The following is a 10189-nucleotide window of genomic DNA, read 5'->3' on the forward strand; positions in this document are numbered from 1 at the left end:
CTCAACCACTGCGCCACCAGGGAAGCCCTAAGGGAACTTTAAAAAAAATTTTTTCAATGTATTTTTTATTGAAGTAGAGTTGATTTGCAATGTTGTGTTAGTTTCAGGTGTACAGCAAAGGGATTCAGTTATACGTATATTTTCATATTCTTTTCCATTATGGTTTATTACAAGATATTGAATATAGGTCCCTGTGCTACACAGTAAGACCTTGTTGTTTATTTTATATATAGTAGTTTGTATCTGCTAATCCCAAACTCCTAATTTATCCCTCTCCTCCCCCTTACCCCTTTGGTAACCATAAGTTTGTTTTCTACATCTGTGAGTCTGTTTCTGTTTTGTAAATAAGTTCATTTGTGTCATACTTTAGATTCCACATATAAGTGATATAATATGGTATTTATCTTTCGCTTTCTGACTTCATTTAGGATGATAATCTCTAGTTGCATCCATGTTGCTGCAAATGGCATTATTTCATTCTTTTTTATGACCGAGTAGTATTCCATTTGTATATATATATATATATATATACCCCATCTTCTTTCTTCATTCATTTGTAGATGGACATTTAGGTTGCTTCCATGTCTTGGCTATTGTGAATAGTGCTGCAATGAACATAGGGGTGCATGTATGTATCTTTTCGAATTATAGTTTTTTCCAGATATATGTCCAGGAGTGGGATTGCTGGATCATATGGTAACTCTCTTTTTAGTTTTTTGAAGAGACTCCATACTGTTTTCCATAGTGGCTGTACCAATTTACATTCCCATCAACAGTACAGGAGGAAGTGAACTTTAACTGTTTAAGCCAGTACACACACACACACACACACACACACACACACACACACACACACACACACACACTGATTGTTGAGACCTGCAGTTTGAGAACCACTGGCTGAGGGGCAGCTCTATATAACTGAATGCATTCAGTCCAGTCAATTTCCTCAAATTTGAGTCATATAGGAAATGGCTTCTCTCTTCCAGGAGACTTGATTCTTAGTTCATTTCCACAAAGCCAGGTCCTTAACATTTTTTTCCTAATATACATTTAAAATCATTCATAAGGGATCTTAGAGAAACAGTCTGGTATTATGGAAAATATACTGAATGAGGGTGAGGGGGACCTGACACGTGTGTTCTGGTTCTACCTCCTCCAGTATCATGTATGGATCTGAGTCAGTGCCTCAGTGTCTAAGTCTGTATTTTTCCATTTGTGAAATGAGAAGCCTAGGTCCTTTCCAGGTTTCTAACACTTAAACCTTGTAATTTCACCAACTACTGACATCAAAATTCAAATTTAATGGAGCTATATGTGTTCTTTTTTCCTTTTTGGTAATTTCCAAGCCCTAACTTCAAATACTTTCCCACTGATTATTTAAGCTATTTGGATTTGGGCAAAAGTGAATTAATTGTCTTGCTGGTGTGAACTTGACCATTTGCCAGATAATTAGGAAATCTTTCCTTCAAGAATCATATTGGTTTATCACGCATTTGAGAAAGATACTCATCTGTTCTCGTGACTAAGGCTGGATTAAGCAGAGGGCAAATGGACTTTGTCTTTTAATTTCCTTAATACCTTCGGGGTAGGAAAAATGTCTTCTTTTAAAACATATTTCCTCAGACACCAGTAAAGGGCCTGCTTGCTATGGGACACTGCTTCTCCAGGTACAGGGAACGACAGCTTTATAGAGGCAAATACAAACAAGAGTCAATCCTTTACTTGAAGGACTCTGGTCATTACCTGGCATTTAAGTGGTGTTACTTTTTTTTTTTTTTTTGCGGTATGCGGGCCTCTCACTGCTGTGGTCTCTCCAGTTGCGGAGCACAGGCTCCGGACGCGCAGGCCCAGAGGCCGTGGCTCACAGGCCCAGCTGCTCCGCGGCATGTGGGATCTTCCCGGACCGGGGCACGAACCCGTGTCCCCTGCATCGGCAGGCGGACTCTCAACCACTGCGCCACCAGGGAAGCCCTAAGTGGTGTTACTTTTGAAACCCGGCAGAGAAATAGATTTAAAAAGAGCATCAATACAAATGGCTAATAAGCACATGAAAAGATGCTCGACCTCATTAGCCATCAGGGAAATGCCAATCAAAACCACAAGATATCACGTCACATCCACCAAGATGGCTAGTATCAAAAAGACAGAAAAGTATCGGTGAGAACGTGGAGAAATTGGAATGCTCACATACTGCGACTGGAAATGTAAAATGGTGCAGCCTTATTGGAAAACAGCCTGACAGTTCCTCGAAAGGTTAAACATGGAGTTATCATATGACCCAGCAATTTCACTTCTAGGTATATATTTCAGAGGAATGAAAACATACGTACAGAAAAACTTGTACATAAATGCTCATTGCAGCATTATTCTCAATAACCCAAAGGTGGAAACAACCCAAATGTCCATTCGTTGATGAATACATAAATAAACTGTGGTAGATCCATACAATGGAATAGTATTTGGCAATTAAAAGAAATAAAATACTGATACATGCTACATTATGAATGGATCTTGAAATCATTACGCTATGTGAAAGAGGCCAGTCTCAAAAGACTATGTATTGTATCCATATGATTTCATTTATATGAAATGCCCAGAATAGGCCAATCTATAGAGATAGAAAGTAGATTAGTGGTTGCCTAGGGCTGGCAAGGGAGATGGAGAGATAGAAGGGTGATGGCTAAGGGATACAGAGTTTCTTTTACAGGTAATGAAAATGTTCTAAAATTGATTGTGATGATGAATGCACAGCTCTGACAAGACTAAGAACACTCAATTGTACATTTTAAATGGGCAAATTGTATGGAATAAAGCTGTTATTTTAAAAAGGCATCAAAACATTGAAAACTTATAAGAAAAGAGCGCTGCATAATATCCCACACTAGCATTTTCAACTTTGTTTGCTATCCCTTAATCAATCTCAGATTAGCTCCTTTTGATGCTTCCTCCTCTATAAAATGGCAATAACCATAGCAAACCACTCTACCCTCTTTCTTCTCTGTGGAGACCTGGTAAGACCAAGACCAAACGCTTTTGTGTCTTGGATTCACGCTGAGAGTTTTTTTTTCCTTAGGAGACTCACGCTTTAAAAATTGGAGGCATTATCGTGAAAACCAAAGGTTTTAGGGCCCATCTAAGAGGACATTTTGCAGGAACACTTGTTTAGCATTTGTGTAACCCTATATCTGTGATGGAGGAAAACAAGATTAAAAGTGCCATTCTTGAAGCCAAGAGTAATTTACATGAGATAAAGGGTGCAGAAAACAGAGAACATTATTCCCTTTGGAGAGGTGCATTTATTCAGGGAAAGTTACCGGGGGAAGAGCAGCTCATAGGGGTGTAAGATAATATGCACTCAGGACGAGGAGAAGCCACAATAGAAGCTAGATTCCCAGGAGGTCCCATTCTGTAGTCACTTTGCAAGGCCACTGGTAATCACAGTAGGTTCCAGTGGGGGAGCCTTATAGAAATACAGTGACAACTATCTTGAAACCTCATATACTGCCCACCTTGTTTCCAAATCTTTTCTTGATAAGCTTCATTTTACTAAAGGGCTATGAGCACAGTGTTAAGCTCTGGAGAAAAGCAAATTTGTGCTGGCAGTTTAGCTCTACAAAGTGGGAATATTCCTGTTCACTGTCTGTGCCTTAACACTTTAAAAATGCAGTTATGGAAAATAATCTAACAACTTCAGTAAAAAAATGGCTAATTGCATATCAGAAAGTAAAGAGTTAGACTTTTTGATGATGGTCATTCTGAGCGGTGTGAGGTGATACCTCACTGTAGTTTTTTGTGTGTGTGTGGTACGCGGGCCTCTCACTGCTGTGGCCTCTCCCGTTGCGGAGCACAGGCTCCGGACGCGCAGGCTCAGCGGCCATGGCTCATGGGCCCAGCCGCTCTGTGGCATGTGGGATCTTCCCGGACCGGAGCACGAACCCGTGTTCTCTGCATCGGCAGACGGACTCTGAACCATTGCGCCACCAGGAAAGCCTTCTCACTGTAGCTCTGATTTGCATTTCTCTAATGATTAGTGATGTTGAGCATCCTTTCATGTGTTTGTTGGCAATCTGTATACCTTCTTTGGAGAAATGTCTATTTAGGTCATCTGCCCGTTTTTGCATTGGGTTTGTTTGTTTTTACGATATTGAGCTGCATGAGCTGCTTATATATTTTGGAGATTAATCCTTTGGAGAGGGTGTGGAGAAAATAGAACCCTCTTGCACTGATGGTGGGAATGTAAATTGATAACAGCCACTATGGAGAACAGTATGGAGGTTCCTTAAAAGACTAAAAATAGAACTACCATACGACCCAGCAATCCCACTACTGGGCATATACACTGAGAAAACCATAATTCAAAAAGAGTCATGTACCACAAAGTTCACTGCAGCTCTATTTACAATAGCCAGGACGTGGCAGCAACCTAAGTGCCCATCGACAGATGAATGGATAAAGAAGATGTGGCACATATATTCAATGGAATATTACTCAGCCATAAAAAGAAACGAAATTGAGTTATTTGTAGTGAGGTGGGTGGACCTAGAGTCTGTCATACAGAGTGAAGTAAGTCAGAAAGAGAAAAACTAATACCGTTTACTAACACATATATATGGAATCTAAAAAAAAAAATGGTTCTGAAGAACTTAGGGGCAGGACAGGAATAAAGATGCAGGTGTAGAGAATGGACTTGAGGACACAGGGAGGGGGAAGGGGAAGCTGGGACGAAGTGAGAGAGTGGTATGGACATATATACACTACCAAATGTAAAACAGACAGCTAGTGGGAAGCAGCCACATAGAACAGGGAGACCAGCTTGGTGCTTTGTGACCACCTAGAGGGGTGGGATAGGGAGGGTGGGAGGGAGACACAAGAGGGAGGGGATATGGGGATATATGTATACGTATAGCTGATTCACTTTGTTATACAGCAGAAACTAACACACCATTGTAAAGCAATTATACTCTAAAACAGATGTTAAAAAAAAAAAGACAGTAAAGAGTTAAAGTTGCTCCCTGATCTAAGCATTTTTTTTTTTGCAAAAATACTCTTCTTTTTATAAAATTAGTGTAGTGCTTTTTTAATGGACTTGGTTACGGTCTTCTTTTAAGACATATCTTAAAATTATAATATACATCTCATAAAATACTGTTGGGCCAGTGCAATTTAACTTAGTGAATCTTTTTTTTTTTTTTTTTTTTTGGGGTACGGGGGCCATTTTGGACCATGATTGACTGAGTAACTGAAACCACAGATTAGGGGGGATTGCTACACTACTGTTTACTAAGGAGTTACCCCTCCTAGGTAGTGAAGTGTTTAAACTATTAGGAATCTTCTAAATGCCCCACAGGAGGCCTATAAATATATACCTCATAACTCACAGGAGATTATTTCTTTGCCTGTGAATGGCATCCTAGGTGATTGGACTGTGTTGGGTGTGGGGCACTAGAAATCGTTATCCAAAGTCATTGATAATTACAATTGACTCTTAGGTAACTTTTATTCATTTGAAATGGTCCCCTGCATCGGCAGGCGGACTCTCAACCACTGTACCACCAGGGAAGCCCTAGTGAATCTTTTTAACATATTTAAAAACATGTTCTAATTTTTAAAAATGGGAACTATGTGATTTTGAAATGTAACAATCAACATGTGGATTTATATGTCACCATTCTTTCTGCTAGTTCAAAAGCACTGTATGTATATTATGACTACTTATGCATGTAGAAAGGTAATGAGACTAGTAAAATTCTCAGTTTTAACACTACGGTCAAACAGATAAGGTTTAACAACTTTTCCAATATAACTTTAAATGTCAGAGACTGAACCCCATTTGAACTCTAAAGGTTACTCTTTAAAGATCAGCTAAGATTCCCTTTTTTGATGGGCCTGGTGGAAAGACTGGGCACTGTGGCTTGACAGACCTGAGTTTATACCCCTTGCATACCACTTATTAGCATATAACCTTGGGCAAGTTACAAAACAATTCTGCACTTCAGTTTCTTTATTGCAAAATACACTGTTGGGAGAATTAAATTAGTTACTATATGCACAGGGCCTGAAAATCCTGTTCCTCAATAAATGAGTCTCCCTTCCAAGGTTACTGCACTTTGATAATTGGGTCAAACCTAGTCTTGTTTTTACACTGTGATTAATGAAATCCTCTAATTAAAAAAAAAAAAGCAAACTTCATTCTTCTTTACCCTTTCGTCTATTTACTGCCTGTCATCTTGCCCTCTGTTTTCCATTTCACATACCCACCTCCATCTCCAGGCAGACACCCTGCCATGCCTTCCCTGGTTCCAGTCATGTGAAATGATTGCAACCAACCATCTCTAGCACCTGCCATTTTAACATTTTTGTCTCTTTGTGAGCTGACCCCTGGCCTCCTACTCAAGCCTCATTAACTGCCATTCTAGCCTTCAAGTTCTACCCTCCACTCATAATGGACTTCTTCTAGTTCCTGGAAAGTCTAGCTTCTGGAAGCCAAGACCACCATACGCTCTCTTAAATTTGAGTCTTCCACAAGCCTGGACTTTGCCTGGACTGTTCTGCCCCTTTCTACTCAACTGGCCAACCCCCACTCTTCCTTCAGGTCTCCCCTAAATAACCTTTCCTCTGGAAGGCCCTCTCTGACCCCCTGGATCAGGTTCCATCCTGTAACTAAAAGCTCTCACACATTTCACCATGCATATCACAGACTTGTTCAATGTCTGACTTCCCCTGGAGGCTGTATGCTCCTTGAAGGCAATGATTGCACAGTCCCAGGGCCCAGCACAAGGTCTGCACATAGTAAGTGCTCACTAAGTACTTATTGAACAAATGAGTAAAAAAATGAATGAAAAAAGATTCTATTTCTCAATAAATACATGTCAGTCCTTGAACTAGGTGCAACAGATGAATAGGCATATTACAGAGACTCAGAGTCTTCCTATCCATATAGTTTACTTCTGTGTTTCCATACGTTTCTCTCGTGGAGGAGGGGGGCAGGCTCCTTCCTTGAATCTCAGCCCCTCTGTGATATTAATAAGTTGATCAAGCGAGATAAGCTTAAACGAGATAAGCTATAACGCTGATTCTGGGAACAATGGAAGAAATGTTGTTACTAGCAAAATATTCCAGTTGTTGGCTTCCCCTCTCCCCACTGAAGTAGGAATACTATCTTTCAGAATTTCAAAAAATTGTTGCATTGCACAGTGCTTTGTAACTGCACCCAGCTATCTCATATCATCTGTAGTTTTAGAACCAAGAAAAGTGATTTATGAAGCATAGAGGAATTCCTGAGTTTTTTCAAGTGATAACAGTCCTTAAACTATCTCCAGATATTACGTAGCAACTGACGGAAACACTTTGTCCCATCAACACAGAAAGCCAAATCAGATCATTCGAACCTCTAAATTCTCAGACAGTTGACTCCTTCAGGCTCTTTTCAATGAGGTCTACATCAGCTCTGTTCAACCTGGCCTCAGTGTTCTTGTGGTTGTTGCTGTCATTGTCGTTGCTGGCCTTACCTGGATGCTGTCTAGATCTGCACCGTCCAATGTGGTGGCCGCTTGCCACATGTGGCTACTGAAGACTTCAAATGTGAGGAGTCCAAATTGGGATCTGCTGTGAGTGTAAAGTATACACTAGATTTCAGACACTGAGTATAAAAAAAAGATAATAGAAAATATTCGTAATTTTTATATTGTTTACACATCGAAATGATAATTTGTTGGATATATTGGGCTAAAGAAAATATATTATTAATGTTAATTTCTCCAGTTTATTTTTATTTTTTGGTTGCGGCTACTAGAAAATTGAAAATGTGGCTTGCATTATTATATTTCCATTTGACAGTGCTGGTCTAGATTCCTGGACAGTTGATTCAACGGGTCTGGAGAGCAAACTGACCCACTGCCTGCTTAGCTGTGTCCAATAACTAGTTATGCTAGTCCCTAGAGATACAGAGACAAAACTGATCATGGATTTGCTTTTGTGGAACTTCTAATCTAATCTAGTGGAGAGCTACAGATATATAACTGTGTAATTTTAAAGTCTTGGAAAATTCAACAAAGAATATGGAAAGATGATATTGGGACATGGAAGAGGGGCGGATTACTGGTATGGGATGGGGCAGTGAGAGGCTAGGAAAGGCTTCCTTGGGGAGGGGTTGTCTAAGCTGAGTGCTGATGGAGAGCAAGGGCCAGAAGCCTGAAACATCATGGTGTGTGCCGATTCTGATGACAATTTTGGTGAAACCAAAAGCAGTCTGGAGGTGCTGGAATGTAATGATTCAGGAAGAAATGAGCCACGGAGGTGGGGAGATAGTCCAGTGTTGAAGAGCTCTGTATGCAAAACCAAACTGCAATGCCAGGCATATTGCCTAGGTCTTTCTACTCTGCCATCTTCTCTCCCGTCTGCCATATTACCTAGGAAGCTATGGTGGAGAACAGATTTTAGTCTTAACAAATGTAGCTGTACGATAAGGCGCTAACTGCTTTTAGTTGCCTTGGTGTGGGAGCAGTTCAAGACGGACCAAAGGTGACCTCTGCAAGGTACTAGAGGGACCTCTGAAAGGCACTGCTCTTGAGGGACTAGTGCGATGGAGTTGAGAGGTATTGGTAAGTCCCTACTGGGAAGGCTTCCTGCACCGAAAGGGGCGGGGGGCATAACCCCTTGCATGTGAGTGGACACAAAATACATTTTCATTGGCTGGAGATGACTCCTAGTTGAGTGACCTTCCTTTTTTTCAATTCTGCTCTTAACCTTTCTGGGTTATTGCTCTTAGACTTAATGCTTGTCATCATCTCAGGCCCTCTAGCCCTACTTATGGACCTTGTTCCCTCCTGCCACAGTGGCTTTGCACATGCTAATCTCTCTGCTTTTGGAATATTCTTCCTTCCTCTGCTTCCTCCTACTTTTCCTCCAGTGTCAGTTTAATGATCCCTCCTTCGGGAAGCTTCCTCTGAAAACTCCAGTTTGCCCCATGTCCACTCTCTTCACGGCATCCGTCACAGTTACATGGACTCTTTCTCTGGTTTAGTTGGTCTCACTGTCTACACTGCAGGCATGAAGAGAGCGGACATTCTTTGTGTTTCTGCTCACCAGGTTCTTAGAACAGTGCTTGGCATCTTGCTACATGTGGAGCTAATGAAGCATAGAGGAATTTCTGAGTTTTTTCCAGTGATAACAGTCCTTAAACTATCTCCAGATATTATCACTATCTCACATTCCCATGGGTCAGCTATTACTTTCATTTTACAGATAAGAGAACTGAGGTTCAGAGGTTAGAAGGTATTTTAGTTCAGGTTCCTGAGAGGCAGAGCCTGAGATGGGGATCCTTGTTCACTGATATACTGGAAGAGTGCTGTCAGGAGAAGGGGAGTGAGGAAAGCAGGGTGGAGCAAGGGAAAAAGCTACTTGAGAACTGTATCACTGGGCAACCAGCTGCAGCCCTGACCCTGCAGGGAGCTCTGGAGTATGTTGCATCATAGAACTGGTCCCACCTTAAGGAAGGGAGGTGGCCTTTTCTACCCTGTGCAGGCTGCCCTGGTGGAGATGAGGCAGGATGTGTAACTCTTGGGCAAGGCAGCTCCTCTTGGCCTTTTGTGAACAGGGGGCAGCTCTGCTCTGCTAGCAGCCAACACTCAGAGCAGTTGAGCATGGGTGTACCGACCCAGTAAAGGGGCTTTTGTTGAGGAATAAACAGTGTCTATTATAAGCGGGTTGCCTGAGATAGCACAGATAATAAGTATCAACTCTGCTATGTTGGATCCAAACCTACTGATTCCAAATTTAGGGCTCATTTCAATAGAATTGAATAGAAACCAATGATTTCACTTTACAAAAGAAAAAAAAAAAGCTTATTGCTATATGCAGAGGTGGTGGATGTATTAACCATATGCTAGTGCAAACACTCTCCAAATAGTCAGTCAGTGTTTTGATGCTATTGACTACATTGTGTTAATGAGAAAGCAATTAAATCATAGACTTATTTTCTGAATTTTATGTATGTGGAACCCAGAAGTAAGTGATCCCTATTAACCTAAAAAGTGACCTGATAACAACAAAAGTCATGACTTTATAAATTACAAATGACCAAACTTCTAAAACCATGTGTGACTCAATAATTTGTTAATACTTGCTCACTGTTGTTGGGAATTCATTTATAGAATACTTTTCCATAGAGAAATAAGACTGAGAAATT

The sequence above is a fragment of the Lipotes vexillifer genome, unplaced genomic scaffold (assembly GCF_000442215.2).
Source record: "Lipotes vexillifer unplaced genomic scaffold, Lipotes_vexillifer_v1.1 scaffold35, whole genome shotgun sequence".
Classification (NCBI taxonomy): Eukaryota; Metazoa; Chordata; class Mammalia; order Artiodactyla; family Lipotidae; genus Lipotes; species Lipotes vexillifer.